Here is a 10,150-nt window from a genome sequence, read left to right as displayed (position 1 = left end):
TCCATTTTTGATTCTAGAGAGAATTGGACCGGTAGCCTATCGATTAGAATTACCACCTGAGTTGGAAAAGATTCACAATGTGTTTCATGTCTCCGTGTTGAAGAAGTATATCCCTGACTCTTCTCATTGTCTTGAAACACCACCAGTGGAGTTAAGAGAAGATTTGAAGTTTGAGGTGCAACCGGTGAAGATTTTGGATCACCAAGTGAAAAATCTTCGAAGAAAGAACATACCTATGGTAAAAGTACTTTGGAGGAATGATGTTGTAGAAGAAATAACTTGGGAACCAGAAGGAGCAATGAAGAGTAAATATCCCTTGTTGTTTGAAACTAGAGGTATGCTAAATTTCGAGGCCGTAAATTTCTTTAAGGGGTAGGATGTGGAGCTTTGACTTTTTTCTTTACTTTGCTTATGTTTTGCCTTTGAGTTTAACTTGTTGTTTAAGTATTTTTGAGTGTTCTTTTGTGTTAGGAACTTAGTTATGGCTTTTTGGGAGGTTTTTAAAGTGGGAGAGAGAGTCATTTTGGAGGTTAATCTGAAGTCTCACGGTTTCCATGCGGGCGCATGGAAGCCCGTGAGGGTTTCTGCAAAAATTCAATTTTGTGGGCTGAAATGGACCAACCTGAAGCCTCACGGCCTCCATGCGGCGCATGGAGCCCGTGAAGACTTCGAAGTGGCCTCAAAGTGGTCTCACGAGCCTTGGCATATATATTGACCTTCTTGGACCCTTCTAGGACATTCCTAGCTTCTTTTTCTCTCCTTCTTCCCTTCTCCTCTGATTTTCTTCATTTTTCTCTCTTCAAACCTCTCATCTTTGATCCCCAAACAAAAGAAGAAGTGGAAATCTCATCTCCTTACAAGAAGAAGAGTTCGATTAAGGCATAGAGAGGATTATCGGTGAGTTAGGCTACATCAACTTCCTCCTTTTCACTCCTCTCATCCTTGTTGTGATTCTTTGAAATTTTTGTGAGAAATCTTAGTTATTGAAGTGATTTAAAGATTAGAATCATTTTAAGGTTGTAAAACCATGATTTGGTGAGGAAATGAGAGACATCTTGCATCTCAAGGGTTCGGGTTACTGTAGCACCGACCCAAGTTGAATTCCTTTTGTTCTTTTTGCTGATTTTGAGGATTTTAAAGGTTTCATTCTTGTTATATCTTCTTATTAGAGTGCTTAGAAAACTCTAGAAACAATTTACTCCTATTTTAAGCACATTTTCCTTCTTTTTAATTGGTTGTAGAATTGTTGTTGAATCTTGCTTTTGTTGGTTGTTTAACGGCTTCTAGGAGGAGAAGCTTCAAGCAAAGGAAAAGAGATTAGAGACAAGTAACTTTGGAGGGTGTTAGCTCGCCAAGTTTGTGAGTGGGATTTTATTAAATCGTGGACTATATATCATGCATATATATTCATATATATATTGGCCTTTGAATGACAAGATTTCTATCTATAAAACTCTTGAGATGTTATTCATTGGATTTGGATATCATGAGGATTTATGATTTGATCTCCTTCATGGTTTTTACTAAAGATTATTAATATACATATGTTGTTGTTATGATTTGAAAAATATATGTTTTAGAAGATATGTTTTGAATTATGTATCCTTATAAAAAGATTGATGTTTTTTTCCTATGATGACCAAAAGCTTTGGGTAAAACAAATTGAATATTACCATGAAAAATGATGTAATTGATTTGAGGTATACATATGTGTTTTTCAATGAATATTCTTGTATGTCTGTTTTTTAACGAAAAATGTTTTCATTGAATGGTTATGAACAAGTTGTTGACTTTTTGGAGTGAGATTGGCATTTGTGAATACTTGTTCCCTATTGATGAATATATATTTAGCCTACGGGCCGTAATGCTATTTATTGCTTTTCATTCATGATTTGTGAACATAGTCCCGAATAAGGACCCTTTTTCGATTTGTAATGAATATTTGGATTTTATTTTGCAAACACTTGTGGGGTCTTGAACATATCCATGGAAATGGTGGGCTACGGCCTTCATGTTCTTGACGGGGTGGTTTTGATGGTGATGTGGGGAAACCCCAATACTTACTCGCAAGTGAGAGTGTGGATGGTTTCCACGGGCCGACTCGTATAGAGGTGGCGTGGAATACTCGTCAAACCGGTTATGCCATTTCAGGTGGGAGCGTAGAGCCCTGACTTGGATATAGTTGGGTTGTTCGGAGTCACCACACGAACTTCCCACGGCCAACGCCAAGATATGCGCATCTTGGTGGCTCTCGACCCAACCGCTGCCACGGTTAGTGAGGGAGGGTTTTTCGAGGCTATTTAAAAATATATTTGTTTATTTTTAATCGATGATTTATACATTTTTGAATTATGAGTTACTAAGCCAAAGTATAAACTTGGATTTCTTACTCATATGGATTTTGAGATGATTTAAAAAGAGTTTTATCGAGCATTTCATTGTTGTAAATTTTATATCTTAATTTATACTTGACGACTCAAGGTATATTGAATATTTTGAGGAGTTGAAATATATTTTTACCTTTTTACTTTAATATATTATGTATGGGATATAGCTCCATGTTTAGCTACTCACCGAGTAACCTAGTTACTCATCCCCTCTTTATTTTTTTCCCTCCCTGTGTGACAATGACAGATGGGATAGAAGCGTGAAGTGCTAGGCGTAGTAGTTTGTATTTTCTTAAGTCGTGTATGAAGCTTTATATATTTTGGCATGTAGTTGATGGATCCACTAGGATATTACCAACCCTAATATTAATATGTATCTTTCTTCTTTGATACTTTTAAATATGTTGGTTAGCTTTTATGTTGTGTATGAGATGTATACTCTCTAAGTGAATGGTTGTTGTCATGGTTTAAATTAAAGTGATGGGTTGTGTAGGAACATTTGGGTATATTGGATTGCTAGAATGTTTATTATTGTTATAGTGGTTTTTGTACAGAAAGCAAAGTTAGCCTTACGGTGATCTAGGGGGTGAGTTAGTGTTGGACCTCCCTTGGGTTATCGTGGCGGTATGTCATGAGTGGGACCCGCGAGACGGGGCGTGACAGTGTAAGTAAAGGGGTGGTCTCTTCACCATAAGGGTCATCCAATGGCTTCTCGAAAGGTTCTTTGTACAAAACTTCCTGCACACATTCATCAACAATTGAATCAGTCTTGTCAATGAAATAACATGTATTATCAGAAGTAGAAGGATGTTTCATGGCATCAGATAAAGCAAACATGACTTCCTCATCCCCAACCCCAAGTGTTATTCTACCATTGCCAACATCAATTAGGGCTTGAGAGATGGCTAGGAAAGGCCTACCAAGAATGAGGGGCACCTCAACATCTTCATTTACATCTAAAATCACAAAGTCTATTGGGAAAATAAATTTGTCAACTTTAACCAACACATCTTCTGTTATTCCCCTAGGATGCATAATGGAATGGTCCGCTTGTTGTAATGTTATCCTAGTTGGCTTAAGGTTAATAAGACCAAGTTTCCTAAATATGGTGTAAGGCATTACATTTATACTAGTACAAGATCCTATAGGGCCTTTTTCATTTACCAAATCACCAACATTACAAGGAATAGTAAAACTCCCTAGATCTTTCTTCTTCCATGGTAGTCAATTCTGAAGCAACATCGAGCTCCCCTCGCTTAATGTGACCGTTGACACCTCTTCAAATTTTCGCTTGTTTGTTAGTAGGTCCTTGAGAAATTTAGCATACTTCGGCATTTGGGAAAGAGCTTCAACAAATTGTACATTAATGTGCAATTGCTTCAATAGATCCAGGAATCTCTTGAATTATTCATCCGTGAGATCATTCTTCAATCTTGATGGGTACGGGAGAAAAAGAACATACTCTTCTCAACAATTGGAATGATCTCTCCCTCCTTCATCAGACTCAATACAATCTCAATTTTCCATCCATTTTTCTTCTCCATCACCCTTTTGCTACCCATTCCCACTTCTTTACCACTCCAAAGAGTGATAGCCTTCAGATGCATATAGGGATTGCCTTCAGTATTACTCAACAAACTCCCTTGAGCATGTTCAAACAATAGTTTAGCTATTTGCCCCACCTGATTCTCTAGATTCTGAAGAGAAACCTGCTAGTTTCTCATCGATGCCTTTATGCTTTAGAATTGGGTTTCAGACTACTGAAACTTAATATCCATGCTCTGAATGAACCTAGTAAGTACTTCCTCCAATGCGGTTCACTTATGATTCTACTGGGAAGGAGGAAATCTTGGCCAGGCTTTTGCTGCCTCCCTTGATTTCCCCAAGAGTAATTGGGGTGCTTCCGTGATCCTAAGTTATACATACCACTATAGGGTTTCCTTATTGTCGTAGGGTACTACCAGCGAAATTTACAAGTTCAAGAGGTCCATGCACCGCTCCTACAATGGAACAATCTGTGGAAGCATGCCCTCTCCACATGTATCACAAACCGTAATTGCAACCGGCTTGCAAATGGAAACATTGTCAATCTTCTTGCTCAAGGATTCCACTTGGGCGGCTAATATAATGACCTCGCTAACCTCAATCATCCCAGCAGGATTTCCAACTAACTTGCCTGTAGAATTTCATTGATAATTTTTCATGGCTATGTCTTATGTTAGTTACTTGGCTACCTCTAGTATCTTACTACCAAGTGATCCTCCTGTTGGTGAGTCAATGAGCTTCCTGGTACTCTGATTGAGGCCTTGATGAAAAATTTGAACTTCCATCCATTCGGGGAGATTATAATGCGGACATTTCCTCAACAAGTCCTTGAATCTCTCTCACGCCTCAAACAATGATTTGGTGCCCAACAATGCATAAGTTGTAATCTCCTGATGGAACTTGGTCATTTTTCCCGGTGGGAAATAATGAGCTAAGAGTGCTTCGACGAGCTGCTCCCAAGTCATGATAGATACTCTAGGGAGAACCTGGAGACACTGCTTGGCTCTTCTTTTTGGTGAAAGCAGAAATAGTCAAAGTCTGATGGCGTCGTTAAAAACATTGTTGATCTTTAGCATATCAAATACCTAAACTAGCCCCCAATATGACTATTGGGATCCTCATCTAGCAATCCATGGAACTGTACTAAATTCTAGACCATCTGTACAAAAGCAAGCTTAAGCTCAAAATTGTTTACAGTTACTGGTGGATGCATTATACTTGACTGAGAACCATCAAGAGTGGGATGAGCGTAATCTGAGAGGGTCCTATGTCGGTTCCCTTGATCTGCCATGGCATCTAATTAATTTCCCTCAACACTCACTATCAAGGTTCTTGCCTTGTTCAGTAAAGCTGTTATCAATATGGTTCCAATCACTCTTTCAATACTGCTCTCGCTTTCTTCTAGTCTTGTTGCCTTGTCCTTTGGTGGCATACACTGAAATCAAACAAAAAGAAAAAAAAAAGAATCAGAAAAGAATAAAGATAAACAAAAGAAAAATAAATAAGAAAGAAAAGAAATATCTTAAGTGATGAAAATTCAAGTGTTCCTAATATCACTAATCTTCTCCAACAACGACGGCAAAAACTTGATATAGACGCAAGTGTACATGCTGATCGTGTAATAAAGTGTGTGTGAATTTAGAGTGTCGGTCCACAAGAAAGAAAGTGAATACTAGTAATAACCCTAATTCCGAAAAATATCCTAAATGATAGAATGATGTGTATGTGAACAATAGAAGAATTATGTAAAAAATACGAAAATAAAGAAGGAGAGAAACCAAAGGAAGAAATGATGTCCAGGCATAGTATCCCTCTAGGGTTATAAATTATAGGACAAAGGTTGTTTAAGTATGCAATTGTATTTGAATAGAAAGGTTTCCAAAATTATACTAAACCTTAATTTCTCAAGCGAAGAGTGACTGAATAGATGTAGAGCTCATACAGACATCCACACAATCACATTAATACTCTATAAAACCTCACTGTGAGCTAATGCTAATCTCTTAAATAGATAATCTCTCTCAAAGAGAGAGATTACCCTTAATCTGAATATAGAGTAAAAATGTAATTTCTCCTAAAATCTACTCTACACGATTGCAAGGAGCATAGAGATTATCACTAACTCAATTGGAAGGATTGAGGAAGACTGAGTCTCCAAAGTACCCTAACCAAAGGCTTACTCACAATCCTTTCAAATTGCGGCATGTCTATGCCAGGTGGGAATTTCTTCTAGGCACAAAGCACATCATTAGTATGAAAAATAGGGGAATCCAGCCATAATAGCAATTATTCGATAAAAACAAACAATTAATAAAACAACTAAAGAATCAAAGATCCAATAACCAATAAAAGAGGTCAAGCATTCAAGATTCAAATAATAGGTGGAGACATGAAAAACATGAAAACCTCCTTCTTAATTGCGTCAACGGAGGATTATTAGAGAAGCCCTAGGAAAGCTTCAACGCACGCCACCAAGGTGAGCTTGATGACTACGATCTCCAATCCCCTTGAATGTGGATCCAAATCTCTCTCCAAATATCCTCTTGAGTGCTGGAGATTTGTCCCCTTTCTTCACTAACTTCACCTCCAAGAATCGCCCAAAAAAAACAAAATAGTGCCCTAAAAATCCTCATTAGTTCAATTTATACCCAATTGCTTACGGGCTGCTTATGGGCGTAAGGACGTGGCCGTAAGAAAGTTGGAGAAGATAGTCACGAGCTTTACGGGAACACTTATGGCCATAAGTTACATGCATAAGGTCTTCTGTTTGTGTTACGGTCCAGTTTATGGCTGTAAGAGTTGGACTATAACTTCATTGTGTTGCTTCTTGCGACTGCCTTTACGGGCTTATGCTGTGGTCATAAACTCCTCTGGATGGCCTTACGAGCGTTAGCCTTGTCAGTAAGGTTCTCTGATTTAACTTTGAATCCCTCTTACAAGTATAAGCATGCCCGCAAGGTTATCTAGAATCTACTTATGGCCAAAAGGTGGTCTAAAAGCTACCCAGTTTGCCTTGTTCTTATTCAAATTATGACGAGATAGCTCCAACTCCTTCGTTTAAGATTTGGAATGCTTCTTTTGGCTCTTTCTCATCTTGAAGTGCTACCTTAAGCCTAAAAATGTAAAACACACTAGATACCATTGAATTCCACAATATTATTCTAATACATGCCGAATGAGTGTACAAAATGATATGAAATACATGAACACTGTACACTCATCAACTTCTAGAGTGGCTCGGTATCCCTCTAAAGGGATATGATGGTGAGAAAGCTAAAAAGTTACGTAGTGGCTAGTCATTCCATCAAAGGGTTACAACGGCAAAGCCAAAAGACTTTCAAACTAGACAACATCGTTCCAAAGGGTTATAACAGCTAATTAACAACAGCGACAATTGTGCCTGGTGCCAGTATTGATGTTGCAGATGTAACGGGTGTTAGAAGAGGGACAGATTTATCAATTAAAATAGTAGAGGGACTAAAATTGTATGTTTGGAAAAGTTGAGGGGATGTTCACGGAATTATACATATTTTTTTTTTACAATCTATAAGAAAAGATAAGTTAAGAGCTTGTTTTTCTTTTAAAAAAAACTGTAAAATGAGAAATGCTATTTAGACCCAAGTACTAAGCCAAACTTACATGCCGAATGATATGGATGCTCACTTGGCATCCAAATTATTTACTCTCTACTAATCAACAAAAAAAAGTACCCTAGGCTACACCCTTGCCAAAGTCCTTTCTATCCTCCGATATGCATTGAATCTATCTAATTCCACTTTGGTCCTTGTACGGGTCCAAGCCACTGTGTTTGGTACTTCCCATTGTTGAAGATGTGATTGAAGACAACCTACTAGCAAAAGGCATGGAGATGCAGTGCCAACATAGATCGCGGTATGGGTGAAGGATTGAAAGTGTGGTGGAGCTCAGGACGGAGTGGCAAGATAGGAAGAAGAAGATGTACAAGCATGGTCCTCTATTGAACAGGGATGGAGAAGCATGCAGCTGATAAAGAGATGGGTTCTCTTTAGTTTAAGTTAAGTTAGTTAAGTTCGTTGCTATCTTTCTCCAAAAAGAGTTTTATATTAAACTCAATCTCTAGTATTTACCAACCAATGGCGATGGAATATTAGAAAATGGGCATCCGATGGATACTCAGTGGTGGCATCAACCAATGTTTGGGCTCTGTTTTGTCTGGGTGTCTGTAATATTTTAATATATATTAGTAGTAAGTGGGAGGCTTCTGGTTGGCTGAACAATTCTTTTTGAAAAGTCTGTGTCCTCATGTATGTTCTCAGAGAGTAATATACAAGAGCATTTTCACAAACACCTTGTATCACATTAGACGTTTTGTCAAATACCTTCGTTTCTCCTCTGCTCTCGCCGTTCCGATCATCTACACCCATCCCTCTTATTCGCACTACTTTCTTTCCCTCTTGCTCTCACTGCTTCCCTTCCCTGTTGTCTCTCCCACAATGCACATCGCGATGACTGTTAAGGTCACCTTCCTTTTCTGTTCATGGCTTTGACACTACCATGGTTAGTGGTGAGATCTCCTCCGTTTGCCGCACCCTTAATTAGCCCTTTAACTAGGTCCTTATCTACCTCGCCAACCTCCTCCCCACATATCTTCTACTGTGTCATTTACCTTGGTTTTAATCTCACCACCATTAAGGGCCATGGATCTCAGGTGAGGAACTAGGCTTTTGCCTTTTTATTTTTTTTATTTTCTTTTATTTTTATCAAGAAAAAGAGTAAATGACATGAATGGAGGCTTTTGCCTTTTATTTTATTTTATTATTATTATTTTTTTATCGAGAGAAAGGGACATGAATGGCAGCTAGACATTCATATTATCCGGTAATGCTATTTGGATAACTTGTTCGGCCTTAAAAGCATTACTCTTTTAAAATAAATAATTTTGAAAAAAAAAATTACATGCAACCATTGTTTTTCGATAACCAGGCCATATCAAATTATTCCAAATTATTCTACCAACAGTTTCTACACAATTTAACTAATTTAATAAATTTAATTATAATTAATATTAAAAATATTTACTATTAATTAGATTTTAATAATTAAATGGTTAATAAAATTCAAATTTATATTATTTATTTAAAAAAATTAATCATTAAGTAAATAAAAGTTCTATCAAAATTCATATTCAAATTCCATCATCTTTATTCCAACTTTCTTTTTCCAAAACTACCCACAACAGTGAATTTGGATTATTTTCCATCTTTCTTCTTCTGCCTTGTGCACATTTCATTTTTAATTCAATTAGTAAAATATATAAATTATAGTTCCTTTTTAAAAAAGTTCTTATTTTCTTCAGACACGCTTTACTTTATTGATACTTAATATGTAATACAAACCCCCACATGCTACTCATTTTAATTGTAAATTACCTTTTCACGAAATCTATTAACAGATTGTGTGAGATCACAAAAATGACTTCATTCTTTAAAGATTATTTGGTAATTTTTGTTTTTTTAGATTTTATAATATTAATTTAGAATTTTTTTTTTTACTTGTACTAGTCAATAATAGGAGGTTAGTTAAGGTATATTTTTCTTATTTCTTTTCTATGTAGCGTTTGGTTATTAAAAATGTTTAAATATATATAATTATCATTGCAAAGCTTAATAACAAATATTTTATTAATATCTTCTTAATGATAGTTAACGAAGAGATTAATGTGGGATTTATGTGCAACAAAGAATTAAGTATGCATGTGAAAAACAAACCCATAAAGAATTATTCCATCACAGTAAGGAATATATAAAACCATTTAAAAAACAATTGTTTACTTGGGTTCAAAGGAACAATCATATTCACAAAGAAGACCTGAAAGTAAGTAAAAATGTTAACATATAATTAAGGACCTTCCTAGCAAGTGATAACCAGGGACCTCAAAGTAATTATCCCTGCTTCCTTATAAAAAAATGAACTCATTAATTATTATTATAAAGCAAAAGGAAATCTAAAGGAAGGGATTCACAATTCAAGGACCATAAGTTGTTGAGGACCAAGAAATATGCTAGTCATCTACATGTGAAAACAAGCTTTTGTTCTCTCTTTCATGCCAACTTCTCCCTGAATATAAGTCAACAATATTGATAACAAACAGATGCACCGATAGTGCTTGGAACCTTCAAGGTTACAACCCTTGTTCGACTCTGTGAACCTATAAATATAAACCCCACCTTTCATATCAC

This window comes from Dioscorea cayenensis, chromosome 9 (genome assembly GCF_009730915.1).
Source record: "Dioscorea cayenensis subsp. rotundata cultivar TDr96_F1 chromosome 9, TDr96_F1_v2_PseudoChromosome.rev07_lg8_w22 25.fasta, whole genome shotgun sequence".
NCBI lineage: Eukaryota > Viridiplantae > Streptophyta > Magnoliopsida > Dioscoreales > Dioscoreaceae > Dioscorea > Dioscorea cayenensis.
Note: the sequence above shows the minus strand (reverse complement) of the source record.